This window comes from Triturus cristatus, chromosome 5_2 (genome assembly GCF_964204655.1).
Source record: "Triturus cristatus chromosome 5_2, aTriCri1.1, whole genome shotgun sequence".
Lineage (NCBI taxonomy): Eukaryota > Metazoa > Chordata > Amphibia > Caudata > Salamandridae > Triturus > Triturus cristatus.
The window spans coordinates 290,114,448-290,135,472 of record NC_140588.1 but is presented as its reverse complement, the minus strand read 5'-3'; the positions used below and the strand labels follow the sequence as shown (position 1 = coordinate 290,135,472).

Below are 21,025 nucleotides of genomic sequence, written 5' to 3'. Positions count from 1 at the left end.
GCTGAATCTGATTGAGAACATGTCTTTCCGATCGATTCGGAAAGATTTCCGAACACCCAATTAAGATGTTCGGAAAGCGTTCAGACATTCCGACTCGGTTCCGAATCTGAACTGGACGGCATTTGGAAAGTCCAAGTCATTCGGAGCCGAATTGTATGGGTCGCGTTTCTGAAGGACTGGGAAGCTTTCCGAACGACGTAGTACAATGTCAGATTTGCACAGCCTTTCTGAATCGGTTGTTTTCCGACTCGGATCGGTTGTCGGAATCTGACTTTTGGGGTCCCGTAGCAGGCCCCCCTCCACACAGGGCCTTCTGAATCGGGCCCATGGGGGTACCCATGGGTCCCCTTTTTCCAACCATGCATGGTGTGACAGGCACCAAAGGGTGCCCGCCACAGGGTGCACGATTTCCCACAACCACCCCTTTCTTCAATGAGAGCCTGTTTTTTCGGTCGGAACACACAATTGAAGTCAATGGGAGTCCAACCGAACGGTGTCAGGAAACATCGTAATCAGTCGGTCAGACTCCCCAGATCCGATTCGGTCGGAAACCATTCCGAGACTTATTCGGTCAGAATGCTTTCCGACTGACATCGTAATCGACCCCTATGTGTATTTCTCAATGTGCTCTCAAGCAGCTATCAGGCAGAATGTTGGTGCTACTAAAAATACCTATTAAAAAGAATATGAATGTTGTAGTGTTGACCACATAACTTTTAAGTCATTGCCTTGTAATTATTGTATCTATTTTCCAATATATATTTTGCTACCTGTTTTTTTAAAATGTTTATTTCACTCCACATCAGCTTTATCTTTCAGTTGTCACACTTTCTATTCAACTCTTCGAAATTCCTTATCGAACCTCCATTCTTCCTCTTGCCCCCTCGTACCGTGACCTCTATGTCTCATTCCATGTGCCTCCAGGGTATCATAGTCTGTGTTTTATATCTGTACAGGGCCGGCATCAGAAACCATATGCACATGATGCAGTAAAATGGTGGATTGGCCACACACTGTCCCCTGACGTTGGTACCACCAAGGATCATCCATAGTGAGAACCCATCCACACTGCATAAAGTGGACATGGCACACACAACAGAGAGACATAAAGGTCTCATCCACAAATCGTATATCTACAGAGTGGTAAGTTGGTGCTTGCAGTATCCATTATGCTGTAATGGTGACCAGGGTTGACAGTCAGGACTTTGAAGGATCAGTAATTTTTGCACAATATCTAACCTCGGGTAAATACAAGCATTGCAAAAGTCAATCGATCTGACCATGGGAGCTTGCAAAGTTTTTTTAATTTATTTTGTGCAGCTATATGCATTATGCAAAAATATAAATATATAAACGAGTGACCCAGCAACAGACATACACCAGCCCTGGTGCTAAAGTTCATCCTTTTCAGGAGTCTGTGTACATGTGAACAGGTAAAAGGGCCATCACTTACTTTGGAGAAAGTCAGTGAATTAAGTGGATTGATTAATTGCCACATGATGTATGCTGTGGTGGGTAGATACAAGATGTAAATGATGCGAGTAGACGTATAGATCAAGAGGGCTCACAGAAAGCTTATGCATGTATTTATGTGTGTGTATGCATGTATGTATTTTTATTAGGATGTTCTTGGAAAACATGAGGCTCGTGAGAAAACTAAAGTTGCCTATAGGGCACTCCTAAAAAACGCATTAAGCAAATAAACACTAAGAAAAGTGTCATTTTCGTTTTATTTTTTTTAATTTTATTTTTTAAACACAATTTTATTGAGTTTTCAAATAGCATAATAATTGCGGTACATTCCCAAAGCAATTGGGCGCTAAGAATGAAAAGATATCAAACATGAGTGCACATATTATTCCCAAAATGTAAATGATAATGTGGACAACCGTATCCAAGAACACATATCAAGACATTGATACATTATATAAGGAATAGAAAAATCGGGACATACATGCCAATAAAATAGCGAGGTATCAGAATCCTAGCAGGCCCATGAATATCTAAAAAACTAAACTTTACAAACTTAATACAAAAACGAAAGACTACCCTCCACCCACTCCCCAGTTCCTGGTCCACTAACTTACAGCGTAAGAGGAATAAAGCTTGTATCTACACATTAAATAACAGATCGTTTCACAGCATACATATGTATAGATCGCTAGGCCTTCCGAGAGATAAGGGGGAACGGTACTATCAGAAAGCAAGCAGTTCAGCTCTTGGGGATGTGGAATGTGGGGTTGGGCCAGGACCGCTCTGCGATGCTGGAGGGGTCACCATATCAATGGCTTTGAATGTTTCAAGCATATGGTCCCAATCTAGAGAGATAGGGACCTTACGTAGTCCTCTAAATTCCTCCTGTCTAATAATCATACTCTCCGCAGTGCCCCAGTGGACCATTTCTGTCTGCAATAGGAGAGGTGTAGCAGATTTCCACCGCATTGTGATGGCACGCTTTGTTATAAGCACAGCCAAGTCTGGATATTTTTATTGGACCTTCTGCTCCTTGGGTCGTTTATGCAGACCCAGCAGACAGCTTTCTGCCGAAGACCAAACAGTCATTCCAGTGACCTCCTGCACCCTGTATTCAACAGTTTGCCAGAATATGCGTAAACGCGGGCACCCCCACAGCATGTGGAGTAGGTCTGCATCTTCTTCCTGACACCTAGGGCAGGTGAGTTGTGCGCTAGGAAACATACAGTTAAGGCGATGTGGTGTGAGGTATGCCCTGTGTACGATCATGTACTGTATATATTTAAATTTAGCATTGCGTGACACTTTCTTAGGGAATTCTAAAACAGTGGACCAGTCCTTGTCCGACAATTCGTTTCCCAGCTCTAGTGACCATTTAACACGGAGTGGCAGTAACGGAATCCCTGAGTGAGCTCGAATACCTCTATATAGCCAGCGGGTGACGTGACGTCCCCTTCCCATGAGATGTGTTGCGTATATCAGTTCATGCTTAGGGGGTTCAATCCCGTCCGGGTACCACCAGCGTTTGATGTAGTGAGAAATAGCTGCATGTAATAGAAAAAGTGTTGCGGGGACCTCCTGAGTGCGGACAAAGTTATCGTGATCTGCTAGTGTGCCCTCAGTGAATAAGGCTCCAATGGTCGATACACCTTCCTGATCCCACAAGGAGAAAGCCTTCTTGAGATTGAACCAGTAGTAGTAGGTATCCCTGCAAGGGAATGTTGGGGGGAATATGAGGGGGGCCTTTTGGTGTATTGGAGTGCCTTCTTCCAGTACAATAATGCAGTTTTAAGCAAGGGGGCTGTGGATGGAACCCTAATTTGTGGTAGGAGTAAACTATGAAGGAGACCCCGGTCAAGAAGCTGAGACGTGTAGCCAAGTTCCTGAATGTGCCATCCCGCTAGCCAATAAGGTAACCACTGCAGTTGGCTGGCCATGCAATAAGCTCGGATATCCGGGGCTCCGAGTCCTCCCTCCTCAGGTCGTAGCTGTAACTTTGCAAAGCTGACCCGCCTACGCCCTTTGCCCCATATGAGTTCTAACAGGAGCGTGTCTAGTGTACGAAAAATTGTGTCGGGATAGTGATCGGCAGGTTAGTGAAGAAATAGAGACGAGGAAGCATTACCATTTTAGAAATGGTAATTCTACCCATCACGGACAGGGGTAGCGAAGTCCAAAAGGAGACCTGGCTTCGGAGGGATGTAATAGCCTTCAGCAAATTGCCATCTATAAGGTCCTGGTAGGATCTATATATTTGTATACCTAGATACTTAAAGGTGTCTGGGGCGGTAGTCAATAATAAGTTACAAAAACGCACAGCCTCTGGGGTAGCACGATATCGCATGTAGAAAGCATAGGATTTAGTTTCATTAATAGCCAGTCCCGATATTTGTTTAAAGTGTTGAAATATAGCCGGGACAGGTTCCAGGTTGGTAGTAAGATCATTTAGATATAAAATAATGTCATCCGCATATGCGTACACTAAGTGGGTGGTGTTATGGAGTACAATTCCCTGGTCCATGGCCTCTCTGCGAAGTTTAATCAGAAGGGTTCTAATGCTAGCACAAACAGCAACGGCGACAAGGGACATCCTTGACGTGTACCCCTGGTTATAGGATATGCCGAAGAGATATGAGAGCTAGTCCTGGCCCATGCTGTAGGAGCTGAGTACAAAAGTTCAAACCATTGCAAGTAACCCTTGGGGATACCAAACTTTGCCATGGCAGACAACATATAGGTCCAAACCAGGGTATCAAACGCTTGGCTCATATCAAGAGAAATGCACCCGAATGTACGAGAGATGTCTGCCGCAGCTTCCATTATATAGTGGAGTCGTCTGATATTTAAGTACGTATTCCGACCAGGTATAAAACCGCATTGGTCAGTGTGGATGAGCTTTGGGAGGTAGAGAAGGAGGCGCCTGGCCAGGATTTTGCTGAGTATTTTGTACTCCGTGGAGAGCAATAAGAGGGGGCGATACCCTGATATATCACGTGGGTCTCTGTGTGGCTTGGGGAGCGAGGTAACCAGCGCTTGCATGGTTGTCAAGGAAAGAGTGTGTTTTTCAAGCGCCGTTTTGTATAGGCTCTCAAGGCGCGGGGCGAGTTGTGCCATATATGTCATGTAGAACTCTGCAGGTAACCCATCCAGACCAGGAGTTTTGTTTCTGGGGCGGTCTTTGATGGCTGCCTTAATATCAAATTGAGTAATAGGGGCTTCCAAATACGATTCATCATCTGAATTTAATGTAGGGAATGTGAGGCCCTCAAAGAAGACTGCCAGGTGATCGGGGGAAGCTGCCGCTGAGGCGCGATAGAGGTTACTGTAGTATGTACAGAACGCCATGTTGATGTCTGCTTGAGTGCAGACAACGGTGCCATCCGGAAGGGAGATTGCAGTTATCGGGACCAGGGAGGGAACGTCCTGTATAAGACGAGCCAATAGCATCCCTGATTTATCTGCATCTTGGTGACTACGCTGCGTATATGCACTATAGTCAATTAGGCGAAGTCGCTCAAGAAGTTCTGCATGTTTAATTCTGGCTCCTTGGAGCTGCGCCTGCTGAGAGGGATTAGTAATAGCTGAGATAGGTGGCTCCTCCCCTGGACTACAGTGCGCATGGGCATCCCCTCCATCCTCAGATTGTTTTTTTCCGCCATTGGGTTCGGATGTCCTAATCTTAGCTCTTTGAGTAGATACGCCTCTACTCGTCGGTATTGTTTTCGTTCGGCGCCGACTTATTTCATCGAAGTTAGCCATTGCCCTTCGACGTCCACGGCCGAGCAGGATCGACGATGGAACCAAAGACTTCCAATAGCCCCTTCAAGCGTTGCCCTCTGTGCAACGCGAAGTATGCTCGCTTCGACGTGCACCCGGTGTGCAACAAGTGCCTCTCTCCAACCCACGACAAAGCCACCTGCATGGCGTGTTCCAGGTTTCGCTCCAAGAAAACCCTTCGCATTCGTTGAGCAGCTCGGCTCGAGGCGCAGAAAGCGGCGCCGAACCCGGACAACATCTTCGGGACCGAAGATGAGGAGGTCGTGGACCTTGAAGCTCGGGGAGAGATATCGGATACGGCGTCGGAGCGTGAATCCGATTATGATGCGGAAGACGAACATATATTAGGTGAAGAAGAAGACGACGTCGTCGAACAGGTAGGAGACGACGAAGGGGCCCTTGGGGCCGAAGAGGATGGCTCAGAAGATGAGGTAGGCCCACAGATCGGTTCAGGGCCCACGGAGACACTTGATAAGGCTCAGGTCGCGGGATCGAAACCGAAAGGGAAAGAGTCTCTCATCGGCAACAAGGCCTCGAAGCCCTCGGAGCCGAAGACACAAAAGAAGGCTGTCGACGCCGACAGATGTCATGGGGACATCGAGCCGAGGGCGACACCTAAGATCAAGGTCAAGGTTGCCGACCCGAATATATCGGCGCCGAGGATCGTCCACTCCGAGATTGAGAGCGACCCTCAAGAGCCAACCCATTCCCATCGTGTTCAGAAGACAACGTCGGGTACGGGGCTTGATGCCACAACGAAGAAGGCGTCGAGGGACCGTGTCCAATCCACACCCTCTCCCTTTGTAAAGCAGAAGGTGTCGGAGTCGTTATCACGCATCCACGACAAAGCTTCCATGCTGGGCGCAACAACAGCCCCTCAGCCGAAGTCTGTCAACACAGTGCACATCGCGTCAACGCACATCAAGTTCGGGCTCCCGCCAGCGGTGCGACCAAAGATGTTCGACGCCAAGAAAGGTCTCAACCCGTGAGAGGGTGTCGACCCGAAGAAAAGTGTCGATGCACGGACAGAAATTCAAATGGGACTAAAGGATGTTGCAGTACCTCACGAACAGGAGGATCCGAAGCAATTCATCGACGCCAACACTGGTAGACTTTCCATTTACAAGAGGAAAATAGTACCAGAGACACCAATGGAGCCATACAAGATTCCATTAAAGAAGAAAAAAGCCACATCACCAATTCTGGTGGAACATATTCAATATTGTGCCCCAGAACCTTAGTCGTTCTCACCAACACACTCTGATATGGATGCTGGAGATACTGGTGATGTGGAGGGCACTTATCCTGTGGACACTGACCCTGAAGACCAAACCCAACCTTGGATGGACAATACTGGTGCAGGGGACCATACTGCTCCAGACACACAGACATATGTGGTGAAGACATCTCCTACAGAGGATACTGCTGCTTTTAATGCATTAATTGAAAGAGCTGCTAACAATCATGACGTACAGCTCCACACTGATCCTACTGAGGACGACTTTCTAATGGATACCTTCTCTACATCAGAAAGATCTGTTAAAACTCTGCCTATGCTGAAGGGGGTCCTCAAACAAGCTAATGACATTTATAAGGAGACCACAAGGGCTAGAGTTCTTAACCCTAGAATTGAGAAGAAATATAGGCCAGCACCTGTGGACCCTGCCTATATAAGAGGACAGTTGCCTTTGGACTCATTGGTGGTTTCCAATGCTCGGAAGAGAGCCAACTCACAGACAACTGGTGATGCTCCTCCCCCCGACAAAGAGTCTAAGGTCTTGGAGACATCTGGAAAGAGGGTTGCTGCCCAGGCAGCTAACATCTGGAGAATTGCCAACACTCAGGCACTTCTGGCTCGATACGACAGGGCGCATTATGATACCCTAGAAACACTACTACAGCACCTCCCAGATCAGTATAGGGAAGGAGCAGAGTCACTTATTAGAGAAGAAAAACTCATAAGCAACGCTTCCATTAAGTGCGCTCTTGACGCAGCTGACACTGCAGCTAGGGCCATCAACACTAGCGTCATGTTACGAAGGCATGCTTGGTTGCGAATCTCAGGATTCAAACCTGAGATACAAACCACTATCCTAAATCAACCTGTTAACCCTGACTCCCTCTTTGGCCCTGAAGTTGACACTACTTTGGAGAAACTTAAAAAAGATACGGAGACTGCAAAGTCTATGGGGGCTCTGCAATCACAGCAGTTTAGGAGTGGGTCTTTTCGTCGCTCTAGCACCAGAGGACCATCTAAGAACCAGAACTCCCAACAGTCGCAGTACACTAAAGGAGGTCCACACACCACCTATAATAAGAATAATAGAGGTGGATACCGTGGAAACAATGTCAAAGGCAGAGGCCGAGGAAACAACAGCTCCAGGTCCTCCGCCACCAACAAACAGTGACGCCTTGTCACTGCCCCCCGACCACGTAACACCTGTCGGGGGGAGACTCCAACAGTTCCTGCCAGTCTGGGAATCCATCACTACAGACAGGTGGGTGAGAGATATTATCCAGTACGGTTATTGTCTGGAGTTCACGTCCACTCCACCCAACATACCACCAAGACACCATCATATGTCCACAGAGCACTTGCACTTATTCCAACAGGAAGTTCTCAGTCTGCTCCAAAAAGGAGCCATAGAACTCGTGCCTGCAAAAGACCAAGGATCAGGGGTGTACTCACTGTATTTTCTGATCCCCAAAAAGGATGGGTCTCTCAGGCCCATACTAGATTTAAGACCTCTAAACCGTTACATTCTGTCAGAGCATTTTCACATGCTCACTCTACAACAAGTGCTGCCGTTGCTCAGTCAGGGAGACTTTCTCGCAACACTAGATCTCAAAGATGCGTATTTCCATATACCCATACACCCATCACACAGAAAATATCTCAGGTTCACTGTTTTAAATCAACATTACCAATTCAAAGTCCTCCCTTTCGGGGTAACAACGGCACCCAGAGTGTTCACCAAGTGCCTAGCGACAGTGGCGGCACACTTAAGGAGACAGCATATACATGTCTATCCTTATCTGGACGACTGGCTTATCCAGGGAAAGTCAGCCCAGCACTGTGCCAACCACATGTCCCACACTATTCATCTTCTTCACAGCCTGGGATTCTCACTGAATTATCCAAAGTCCCACCTTCAACCCTCCCACGTACAGCAGTACCTAGGCGCGACCATAGACACTCTGGCAGCCACGGCACAGCTCAATTCAGTGAGGATCAGCAGCATGCAGTTGCTCATAAAGAAGTTCAAACCTCAACACTCACTACAGGTGCAAGTGTTTATGCAGTTGATAGGCATGATGGCCTCCTGCATTTTCATAGTCCCGCACGCGAGATTACATATGCGCCCGCTTCAGGAGTGCTTAGCACGTCAGTGGAATCAGGCCCACGGACAGTTGAAAGACCTAGTGTTGGTGAGCGGTCGGGCATTCAACTCTCTGCATTGGTGGAATCCACAAAACCTTTGCAAGGGCCGACCGTTCCAGGAGCCTGTTCCACAAATAATACTGACGGCGGACGCGTCTCTCCAGGGATGGGGAGCTCATGTACTCCATTACACAGTGCAGGGACTATGGACAACGCAACATAGGAGGATGCACATCAACCTTTTGGAACTAATGGCAATCTTCCTTGCAATGAAAGCATTCAAAGTACACTTGTGCAACGAGGTCGTGTTGATCCGGACGGACAACATGACCGCCATGTACTACATACAGAAGCAGGGAGGGACACACTCGCCACAGTTGTCTTATCTGGCTCAGAGCATGTGGAAGTGGGCCATTCAGAGGAACATCTTCCTCATGGCGGAACACCTCCCGGCCAAGGACAACCAGATGGCAGATCTGCTCAGCAGACACAGCCACCAAATGCACGAGATACATCCATCAGTACTCCAGCCGTACTTCCAACAGTGGGGTCATCCAGAGATAGACCTATTCACCACAAGGGAAAACGCAAAATGCCCAAACTTTGTCGCCAGGTTCCCACATCCACAGTCGCAGGGCAATGCAATATGGATGAACTGGTCGGGCAGATTTGCGTACGCTTTTCCCCCAGCACCATTAATACCGCTGGTGGCACGCAAACTCAAGCAACACTCGATGACGCTCATCCTGGTTGCTCCAACGTGGGCACGTCAGCCGTTTTACACCACGTTTCTGGAACTCTCCGTGGTACCGCATCAAAGGCTACGGCTCACACCCACACTTTTAACGCAGAGCCATGGCGAAATTCAGCACCCAGATCCGCAACAGCTGAACCTGGCGATCTGGCTCCTGAGATCTTAGAGTTTGGCTACCTAAACTTGCCTCCAGAATGTATGAATATCATCAAGGAGGCAAGGAGACCCACTGCCAGAGCATGCTATGCGGCCAAATGGAAAAGATTTGTCATTTATTGTAAAAATAATGACATAGATCCGCTGGATGCGTCAACTCAAAACATTATCTGTTATTTATTACACTTCTACAGATGCAATCTGGCATACAATTCCATCCGTATACATTTAACCGCACTAGCAGCTTACCTTCAGAACAGGCAGCACCTCTCACTGTTCAAAGTGCCTGCCACCAAAGCTTTCTTGGAGGGCCTCAAACATGTGATTCCCCCCAGACACCCCCCGTCACCAGTCTGGAACTTAAATGTGCTCCTCACCAGACTCATGGGACCACCTTTTGAACCTCTACACTCCTGTGAGATTCAATTTCTAACATGAAAGGTAGCTTTCCTAGTTGCCATTACTTCGCTGAGACGAGTTAGTGAACTTCAGGCACTAACCATTCATGAGCCATTTATACAAGTTCATGCTAACAGGGTCGTACTACGCACCAACCCTACTTTCATGCCCAAGGTAGTTTCGCAGTTCCATATGAACCAATCCATAGTACTACCAGTGTTTTATCCTAATCCTGAGAATGTAGCAGAGAGAATGCTCCACACACTTGATGTCAAACGAGCTCTCATGTACTATATTGATAGGACACAAGGTTTCAGGAAGACAAAACAACTATTTGTTGCCTTTTCTCCGCAGCACAAAGGCAACCCCATTTCCAAAGCAGGAATAGCTCGGTGGATAGTTAAGTGTATACAAATTTGCTATGAAAAAGCGAAGCGCACGCTAACAATTCCTCCAAGAGCCCACTCCACACGAAAGTTGGGGGCCTCCATGGCTTTCCTGGGAAATATTCCTTTAGAGGAGATATGTAGAGCAGCCACATGGTCCACTATACATACCTTTACCAAACACTACTGTGTAGATGTACACTCACGACAGCAAGCAGCTGTAGGACAGGCTGTTCTCAAAACTCTTTTTCAGACTGCTGCAGCTGGCACGGGTAGCCGCCGCTAAATGGAGGGACTGCTATATAATCTATGCACAGATATGAATTCAGCAGCCCACATGCCTCGAACCGAATATGCTACTTACCATTATGCATCTGTTCTTGGCATGTAGGGCTGCTGACATTCATATCGCCCACCCTCCTCCCCGGCGCCTGTAGCAGCTGTAGCATTCAGTAATTACAAGTTAGCATGGTCATCATTCACTGTATTACACTCCATCTATGCCACAATGGCGAAAAACAATCTGAGGATGGAGGGGATGCCCATGCGCACTGTAGTCCAGGGGAGGAGCCACCTATCTCGTGATACTTCGAAGACTTTTCCAGGACAACAAAGTGCAATCATCCGGACCCAACACTAGGCGGCGATCTATGCACAAATATGAATGTCAGCAGCTCTACATGCCAAGAACAGATGCATACTGGTAAGTAGCATATTCGAATAGCTGCGGTCTCCAAGTTGTGAAGAGAGTTCTCCACTGCAGATAAGCTCTTGTGTATTTTCTGCCGGGTCCCCACAGTAGCCCCTATTGCCGTGCCTCTGATCACTGATTTAAATGCATCCCATTTAATCAAGCTGGAGGAGGCAGAATTGTCGTACACTGAGAAATAATTAGTAATGGACGTGCCCAATGTGTCTCTAAAAACCTGGTCCTCGAGAGATTGTGGCCAGAGACGCCAAGTTGGAACTGGGGTGAGAACCCATCCCAGAAGAATTTCAAGTGGGTTATGATCAGACAGGGTCTTTCCAAGGTAGGTAGACTCAACAATCTGGGACAGCATGGGCAAAGAACAAAAGACTCTCGATATCCTGGTGTGTAATTGGTGTGGGGGGGGTGTAAAATAAGTATTCCCTGCTATTGGGATGCAGTGTATGCCATGCATCTTGTATTGTCCAACCCACCGCCCAAGCTTGTAGGAAGTCTGTGTTTTTGGTGGTTGTAGCACCTCGGAGCGGGGGTTGGGAGCGATCTAAGACAGAATTAGAGTCTCCGCCAACATCCCAGGGGCACACGACCCAATCCATTAATGATGTGTTTAAGGTACTGAGAAAATTATTCTGCTCATAATTGGGGGCAAACACGCTACCGATAACTATAGGGGCCCCATGTAGCTTACCCAACAAGAGTACATAACGCCCCTCCGTGTCTATCCGTTGTTCAGTCAGCACACAGAGAACCCCGTTCGAAAACCAAATAAGCGAGCCCCTTGCAAAGGCTGGGTAAGAAGTATTAAAAATCTGCCCCTTCCATTTTTTGCGCAGTTTACTGACTTACGAATCCGTTAAGTGTGTCTCCTGAATGAGAGCTATTTGGACTTTCCGCCTATTTAGTTAGGCAAGAATCCTGTGTCGTTTGGTGACAGACCCCATGCCCCGCAAATTCCATGTCAGTATTTTATATTTACCCAACCCCGCCATATCGGATCAAGTCAATACAGAGAATTTCCCAGGATATATGGTTAGAATACAAAATGGCAGCTAAGACCAGCTGGACCAGGAAACAATTAACTTCCCATGAACCATAATACCAAATACTAGGGCCAACAAACAAACTATGTTGGTCCAAACCTATATTACAACGTATTAATTCCAAACTGTTATACATTGCAGTATCTGCTGGGGGGGGTGGTGCCTATGCAGATCCTGTAGCAACCCGCACTCACGAAGCTACACACGTGCCGGGACCCATGCCAAGTTATATCGAGCAGATACCTGGGGAGAAAAAGGAGGATTAGAGCATGCATACAGTGAAACTATAGCACTTCCCGCCATGAGGTCCAGAAATAGCCTTAATGATGCAAGGGACAAATGAACGAACCGCATCATCATCCAAAGAGGTCCTTCACTAACTGCGGGGTAATCGTCAGGAAGAAGGGATGATTGCTCTCAGAGTCCGACGGCAAAGTGTTGTCATCTGAATGTTCCGGGGAAGCAACTTGCACAGGGTCCCGTAGAGAGGCGGCCACCAATCAACGCCGATTCCTGCCCCAATAGGGCCTGCCCTGGCGTTGGTTTGGTAGAGGAGAGAGTTCGCAGAGCCCTGCCGCGACGGGAGTCAGGTCTGTTCGCCTGTGACTGAGCATGTCTCAACTGTTGATCAATATTGGCCAGAGTCTGTGCAGGTAGAGTAGTCTCAATCCAGGCATTTGCAGTCTCAGGGTCTTCAAAAAAGTAAGATTCCTGATTGTGGATAATTTTTTGCCATGCAGGAAATACAGCGTGATCTTTATGTTGCGGCATGATGTCTAACAGTGTCTTTGCATGGTCCTTGACTGTGTCATTGAGTTTACTATGGTCAGCTCACAGGAGAGTGAGGCCGGTGGAAAGCGTACCCAACTGCTGCTCAAATGGCCAACTTGTCTCCCTAATCCCGAAAAGGATTTGGTCCAACTTGTCAGAGTGGGGGCGACACAGCCGTTGGCCGGACCCAGCAAATGGAGGAGGTTTGGGAGTCCGTATCTACGTCTCTCTGGGTGGACATGTCTGTACAAGGCATGTCGGGCTGCTTTCCCTTTGGACGCCCCATTGCATCGACCGTGGTGCGGCAATAAGTTCACATGGGCGATTACCAGTGGAGGAGAGGACAGAACAGCAGGTCGACTCGGTTGTTAGGGGACTGCAATGGGAGAAAAGACCGAGTGGCTGCTCCAAGCGATAGCGCTTTAGATTGCAGGGTTAGTAATGTTATAGTGCTGCAGTGTCATCACCCAGGCGTCTAGAGGGGACCAGGATCAGGAGATCTCAAGTCCCGGAGCAGGAGAGGAAGTAAGATATCAAGCTGAAACCGCCCTGTCAGCCAGCAATTCTCCCACAGTCCACCTTACCCTAGGCTCCGGAGATATTCATGGCCCCTCCCGGATCACACTGCACCCAGAGTCAGCCTGTCACCAGGCACGGATGTGCGAAAAAGGAGCACCAAACAGTATGGGCGCACGGCCCTCTCTAGCACCCAGACCATGGCGCTCGTAGGGAGGTAGGAAACACCCCGCGGCCCCAGGCCTTAATGACGCAGCAGGTGTGGCAGGCAATGGCGGCGCGCCGCTAGTTGCAAAGCAGACTCCGGAGTGAAGCTGTCAGGTCCGGGCAGAGCAGGAAGGTGATTGGCCACTACAAGCAGCAACCTCCTGCCAGGGCAAGCAGCTAGCACAGTCTCAAAATTGGCAAATAACTCATGGTGTCTCGGTCTTAGGCCGGATGCGGTGCACAGGGCCTCTGCAGTAGGGCCAGGGCGAGTGTCTCACTGGCTGGGGCCCAGGGCAGCACTGATCACTCCATCAGCCTCTCCGATCCGCCGTCCGAGGCACACCGAGGCACCAGGCCCCTGCGACGCCGCACGCCCACCAGGCAGCAGCGGGGCGCCACCGGCCACGAGGCTGACGCCGGAAGGGTGCCGCCGGGTCTGGACAAAGCAGGAAGGTGAGTGGTGACTCAGGCGGCAACCACCAACCGGAGCCGTCAGCCAGCCCTGCCCCACAAGCGACGCACAGCCCACGGTGTCCCAGCCGTGGTCCGAGGGCGGCGCTCGGGTCTCCCGGAGGCGGAAGATCTCCTCTCTGCCGCTGAGCGAGGCCCGGGGCAGCAGCGGTCCCCCTAGCAGCCACTCCGATCAGCCGTCGACCAACCAGCAAAAATGCACGGCCGCCTCCCCTTGAAAGGCCGCACCTCCCACACAGCAGGCCCACGCAGTGCAGTATCTGCCACCTCTGAGTCTGAGCGGAAAGCACAGGGTTCTGTGCCGTTGTTGCTGTCAACGAGTGATCCCCGGGATCTCAGTAATAGGCAGAAGGAAGATTTTAGGTCAAATTGCCCTAGATTACGCAGATCATGATAGGATTATGTGGATCCCAGCCGGGAGCTCTGTGAAGAAGCGGCCGCCATGCTTGGCAGCAAGCAACGCCCTCTGTCATTTTCCCTAATAATGGGATTTCAAGTTATAATTTATTCCAGGCAAAATGCTTGGTAGCTTTTTTCTCAAACCACTTAGTTTTGGAACCTAATGTGATTTGTTTTCAATAGGCCATTTATGATGTGAAGAGTGCCACCACCTAGACTTATGTCTGAGAGATTTACATTAGCAAGTAGTAAAGGTGGACTAATGCATGCTGCAAACACATCGCTATGTTACCTCAAAGTCGTATGTTTAAGTTCTGCTGTTTGCACAGTCTCTCATCCTTCTGAGATTCAAAAACGAGTATTACTCAGATACCTCTTGTTATTAGTGAGGGTCGGACTGGCCTATAGGCAGTGCCAATAGAATTATGCGATTGTGTGGTGGTGGTGCTTTTCGCATAGTTATAGATTTGCCGCATTTCTCCACATATTCCATCAGCTGCTGCATAATCTGCAGATTTTTGCAAAAAAGAAATTTTGCTTCTAACTCAAACGGTTCAAAAGTTACTAAAAATGCAGTAACACATGCTGTTATGCAGTGGAAGGCTTTTGTGTTGCTTTCTGCAGTTATTTCCCTAATGTGACCGCCAACATTTCCCGCAGACAGCAAAAATGCATGCATTCTTCCATACCTTGCAAAACACCTAGAAAGCATAACTTTACAAGTTCAACACTGCTTCGATTTGCAAATGTGGGACACTTACTTTATATTTATAGGCTATCTGATTTCCTAATGGAGGACCACTTTCATTTTGGTCCCCCAGTCTGTTTTCTCTCACAGTTCGACTCTGTTATTAGTCCATCCAGACTGTCAGATGTTCAGATTCCATGATGCCTGTCTCTTCCACTTAGTATTATTACCTTCTCTGGATTGATTTGACCAGCTCAGCCTGCTTGGGAAAGCGCGTATTCAGCAATAAACCTGCACAAGAGCAGTTTGGTGACAACTTTACAGTGTTCTTTTCTTTTGAATTATGCTCAATTATTTCCACAGGCCACGAACTTTGTCAGCCATGTAACAGGCCTGCGGATTGGTGGGGTTCTGGTCTCAACGCGGATCTTATTTCCGGGCAACTAAGTGTGCCAACAGGTCTTGCAGCCCTGCACAGTATACATGTGCGACGGGAAGGTTAATGTGGCTTGACGGCTAAAGCTGCCAGCCTTGAAGGGGAGGAACCAGGTTCGAGCGTGGATGGAGGCTCGGGCATCCTGTGATTCTGGGCAAATCAAGTAACCTCCCAGGGCCTAAAAATTATTGTGTCCGTCTGTAATAAAACTGGTGCTCATGTCAAGCGCTCCAAAACCTTCGGGTCGAGTTCGCGCTGTATAAAAAAAAAAGGTGCTAAAAAAAATAATAATAATACAGTGAAAACAGCGCTGAAAGTGAGAGCACCTCTGCATTCAAGCTGTGTCACTGCTGGCACGTCCTCCAACTGGGCCACGCAACGCCTGCTCCAGCGAGGTTGCGACTCCATTAACTGTATTTTCACTTCCAGGCAGTAACATGGTTAGGCCGAAATGGGATTAACATAATTGAAATATATTTGCCATCTTTTTGACAGTAAAGGTTATGGATTATCCAGTTCACTTCTATTCCAAGTCTAGGATTGGTTCAGTAATTGATCATTATTTAATGAGTTTTACGGAAAAAAAAGCTTGCTTGGTTTCTAAATGGGCACCATGCGGTGTTTTTTTCCGTGAGTGCTTTTCCGGTAAGATTTTCCACCGTCCCACATGGACTGAGCAGCCTTGTTTAACTCCTGTCCACGATCCCTTGAGAAATATAGGCTGTGATCTCATTCAAGTCGTCATCCTGTCATGCTGGGAAGTGCCCCAGGATAGGAGGCTGCATATCCGTGCCGCAGCTTGTCTCACTGGTGACACGTTAGGGGAGATTATCAATACGTCCTTGCGGGCGTGCTCTAAGGCCAAAGAAGGCTGGGCGTCATGCAGAAGCCTGAAGATTTCTATATAGAGCATCCCTGGGCAGGCATTTAACCCAAAGAAGCTATTTGAGTCAAAATGGCAACCCGGCCATATATTTCTAAATGGTATATTAGGATCAATTTATATAGGACACTCCCCAAAGCGCATTAACTTTTGCCGCTCAAGAATAGGTTTTAAAATGACTCTTCTCAGTGTGGTCCGGCTGTTGACCTAAGCAAGAGTCAGTGTCTGGAGTCTTCTTATGACTTGAATGTTGCACATAAACCTTGGCAGTCAGCCTTCAACCCACAGAGCCTGGCCAACATGATGGAAGCAGGACTGGCCTGGAAAGAAGCTAACGCCACTTAGCTGCCATAAAGCTGTTTAGTCTGTGAAAGAGGCGGAAGTCTGAGAAATATTATACCTTAATGATGCGAAGATAATGCCCGCCCGCATAGTTTTATGTTCATGAGCAGCATAAGATGTGGACAACAGGATTCACTTTTAAAGTTGTTTTCCTAGCCCTAGCCATGTGACCGATGCTGCTGTGTTGGGTTGGATGTATGCGACGGGACTCTTTTGACAGCTGCCTGGTGTCCTGCTAAGGATGTTTAAAAGTACAAATGTGATTATCTCGCTGGCACTGACTTTATTGTGCTTCTCCTCACTTGATTTAATAAATAGTGCTGTTCTGTACGTTTTTTAACTCAATAAACGGATCAGGTTAAGTAAATGCTGCGAGACTCGAGCCATTTACTTGGCCCTCCTCATTTATGATATGATGTTGATTTTTTAGGTCTCGCCTGACCCAGCGCGTGCGCTGGTCTGGCGAGACTTTTTGTGAGGGCTCAAAACAGTGCTACCACTGTAGCCTAGAGCTACAGTGAATGTGCGCTGGCGCGCGCGCCTCACTTTCACGGCCGCTTTGATGTTTGATCGCGATTGTGATCACTTTCACTTTTGTGGCCGCACAGCCGCTTTGATGTTCTCCGTGAGCCAGGTTTTTTTTCCAGTTTATTACTTCTATGTAGTAATGGTGGCACACGTGCGCCGCCATTACTACAGAGCAGTAAGAAACAGAAACAAGCATTGGCATAGCCAATAGGTCTCGCTTTTGGGACCTCATAAGTATTTAGTTATGCAACTGTTGCATGGCTAAACACTTATAAGGTCCCAAAAGCGAGACCTATTGGCTATGCCAATGCTTGTTTTGTTTGTTTGTAGAACGCTTGAAACTCTTGAATAGTGCAATTAAATATCCAAATAGCCCTGTTATTATGTATTATAGATCATACTACACTGATGTTCATTTAGCATACACATAGATATCTACAACATTGCTTTTACTTACTGTAATATTGAACAATATCTTAACTGAACCTACACTGTGGCTTTTGCAGGCGTGCGGTATTGTATTGAACAATTTGGGTGATAAGCTTCCTCTGCATATGAAGAGGAGTGTGTGGTATCTCTGTGTGTGGTGCGCACATGTGTGTTTATATAACATGAGTTCCTTGCTCAGTGATGAAGTGGATGGATAGAATGATAGAGTGCTCAGTGGCTGGCATTTGGAACTCTTAACTAAGCAGAGAAAACCTGATGTCTCAGGTATGAGTATTGAGTAATGTGTGTTTCAGAGATCACCCACAGGGCCGGACTGGCCGTAATGGGTACTGGGCATTTCCCTGGTGCTCTGGAGGGGTGGGGCCGTTTTTCTGGCTGTGGGGGCCAGGTTTGTCACTGGGGGGCGGTTTTGCAGCAGTATCGGCCCCCTGTAACAGTGATTTTTACTAGTACCGCTCACCCCTACCCCCCGCTCCCAGGGCCGGTCAAACAGCAATCTGCCAGGGCAGGTTGCTGTTCTCAGTCTGGCCTTGATCACCCAACAGTGGATTATTAAGAAGAGAAACATCTTAAAGTTGAAAGAGGGTGGGCTCATTTTTCCCAGTCCCGAAGCTCACAGACATAATTCTTTGTAGCAGGGAACCACGATCAGAACTCTGGTTCCCTGGTTCCAAAGCTGGATCTCTGGCTCTCTTGAACCCGACCTGTACCTGTGGTGGTCTGGAGGTAAAATCGCACTTCTCTGGCAGTGCTGACAGCATTCAGAGATGCAACTTGGTGTGATTGCATTTTGAAATGCAAGGAGAACTCCATTTAAAACCCCACTGCAGGTGCTAAGAACGGATATAAAACAGTTACAACATTTTCAAGGTAACTGATTACAGTGCTCTTCTGAACTATCTGTTTTCTTATTTTAGGTGGACGGTTTCGAAAACTAAAAAAGAAAAAGATCAGCCGGGTCATAGAAGACTGCACAACCTGGACTAGTCACAAAGCGACCTGAAGACGCCAGGACATTATCCGGACACGGCTCCATATCGCACACACGGTGAATATCGTTTGAAGTATACCTCACTGCTGAGTGTGGTTCTTCCCTTGAACTGAATAAAACCAACGAACCGCATAGGCTCTTATACATCCATTCTTTTGGCTTTGCGTACCGAGGACATAACCCAACTCTTACCTCTCCTTGCCCTGAAGAAGCCCATGTTTGCGCGAAACGCGTTGGCTGGTCCAATTGATCACATACCAACCACACCTGAAAATAAAACAATGAAAAAGACTCCATGCTTACGACCTTTCTTTCTGTGCTCAATTGTGAAAATTGACTTTCAACTATATTGCCTCTCATCCAATCAGTATATGGTTTCGAAAACTCTATCCCTGGTCATGGTGGAAAGTCTCAATTGAGCACAAAAATTCAATAAACACCAATCTGTTATTTCTCAATTGCACATAATAACTTGTACTTCTCCGTAGATTCATAGATGGTTTACAATATATCTCTACAGACTCAGATCATTCATCTTAAACAGTGCTAAAGACCCAAAAAAATTCTTACAATGATTTTAAACCCAGCTCCACAACTATATTGATTGTTAATTGCATGCCAATGTAGCACTCCTTTAGACTGACGTAGGATTAATGAATGATTTGATGAACAATTAACATGAAATAATTGCCCACCCTCATAATTATGCGTCTCAACCCCAAAGTAAAGCTGGTGGGTATGAGAGTGGAGAGCAATTACCCCATGATGATGCCCTTTAGAACGTTCATCAATGCATTTAGAACATGTTCACCAGTGCCAGCAGATGTTTAGAAAACTTCTGTGGCATTAGTTTAAAAAGATGAACATAAACTGTTTTCAGTTCCATCATGTATTTTCTAAGCAAAATCAGTTGGTTGACAGTGTGTTGCTTTTGTTTTACTATTATAATGTTGGAATAGCATCAAGAGAATGGTTGTACTAGTGCACCTACAATAACCCGGTCCCTTTTGATCAGATTGATTTTTGATCTACTGTCTCAGTTTGTGTCACAATTTTCTTTTTCAGCAGTGTAGTGTGTCATTTTTTAATTTGTACAGGATTATGGGTCTGATTACGACTTTGGCGGTCCTCCTGCAGCACCGCTATCGCTCCATCTGTAGGAGGACCACCAAAGCTGTGGTGTGGCCGCCAACCGGATTCAGAGTTGAATCCAGGTCGGGCGGGCGATGCTGCGGTGTTCTCACTGTGGTGGGCTGTTAGGCTCATAGGAGAACCTAGCATCCAGCCCGCAGCTGTGACAGGGCCTGCAGCACGTTCCAGCGCTGTATGTCTTGCATGCTGCACCATGCAGGAACGGGACGAATTGCAGGGGGCACACCATATGCCCCTCCTCCATGCCCAAATCCGGCAAGGGCAGATTCCCCTTAGGTACCTCTCTGCCACCCTTTTCATGGTGGGCACACCGCCATAAAAAGGGTGGTGAAAAGGCAACTCGTAATATGCTTGGAGGTGCCAGCAGGTGTCCCGCCAGCATATTCATGCTGGTTGCAGACCGCCAGCCCAGCAGGAACCCTGATCCCGGTGGAGCCGGCGGTCATGTGTCAATCCGACCGCAACACTCTGAATACTGTGGTTGGAGGCGCAGTGTGGCAGCAGTCAGACCGCCACCACAAATACGGCAGTCCTGTGGTACGCCATACTCGTAATCAGGCTCTAAGTCTAATGAGATGTAACTCCACCTTTGATTAATGTACACCAGTAACGTCCTGGACCCTTATAGAGTCTTTGAACAGCCATCTATGTTAGGTGCAGTCAGAAACCCCCATCAAGGATCAGGATCAAGGAGTGTACATGAGCCTCCTACTCTGCATTTAAAAGGTGTCCGAGAACCTCAACAATGCACACTCGCCTTGCTAAATGTGTGCTGCTTCTCTGTTTGCTCAATCCAGCGTGCCACTCTTTAGGCCTTTTTTGCCTGGGAGCCTGCTTTAATTACTTATCGGAGCCCCTGTTCAATAAATGGCTTATGGGCATGTAATAGCAGACACACCTTAATGTGATGGCTCCTTTCTGGATGCAGTCCTGAGTCCTGCCTTCCCACCCGGGCATGGCAGTTGACTATTTCCTGTTCTACTGTTGTCTTTTTGGCGTGATATGTTACAGGAAGTGCTTTGTTAGTTCCTCCCTTTTGTTGTGGCTCCTGGGTAATGGGGCCATCTTGGGGGAACTTTTTGGGTTTCAGCTAGCAGAAAGCAGAAGTAACTAAT

General features: G+C 47.6%; 1 long non-coding RNA gene across 1 annotated transcript in view; it reads left to right on the top strand.

Moving 5' to 3' along the window:
• LOC146822889 (uncharacterized) overlaps window positions 1-21,025 on the top strand; it is a 382,498-nt gene that overhangs the window by 286,721 nt on the left and 74,752 nt on the right. The window contains exons 4-5 of the long non-coding RNA XR_014962092.1: window positions 957-1,143; window positions 18,685-18,815. This is a non-coding gene — a long non-coding RNA (uncharacterized LOC146822889). The remainder of the gene's footprint in view (window positions 1-956; window positions 1,144-18,684; window positions 18,816-21,025) is intronic.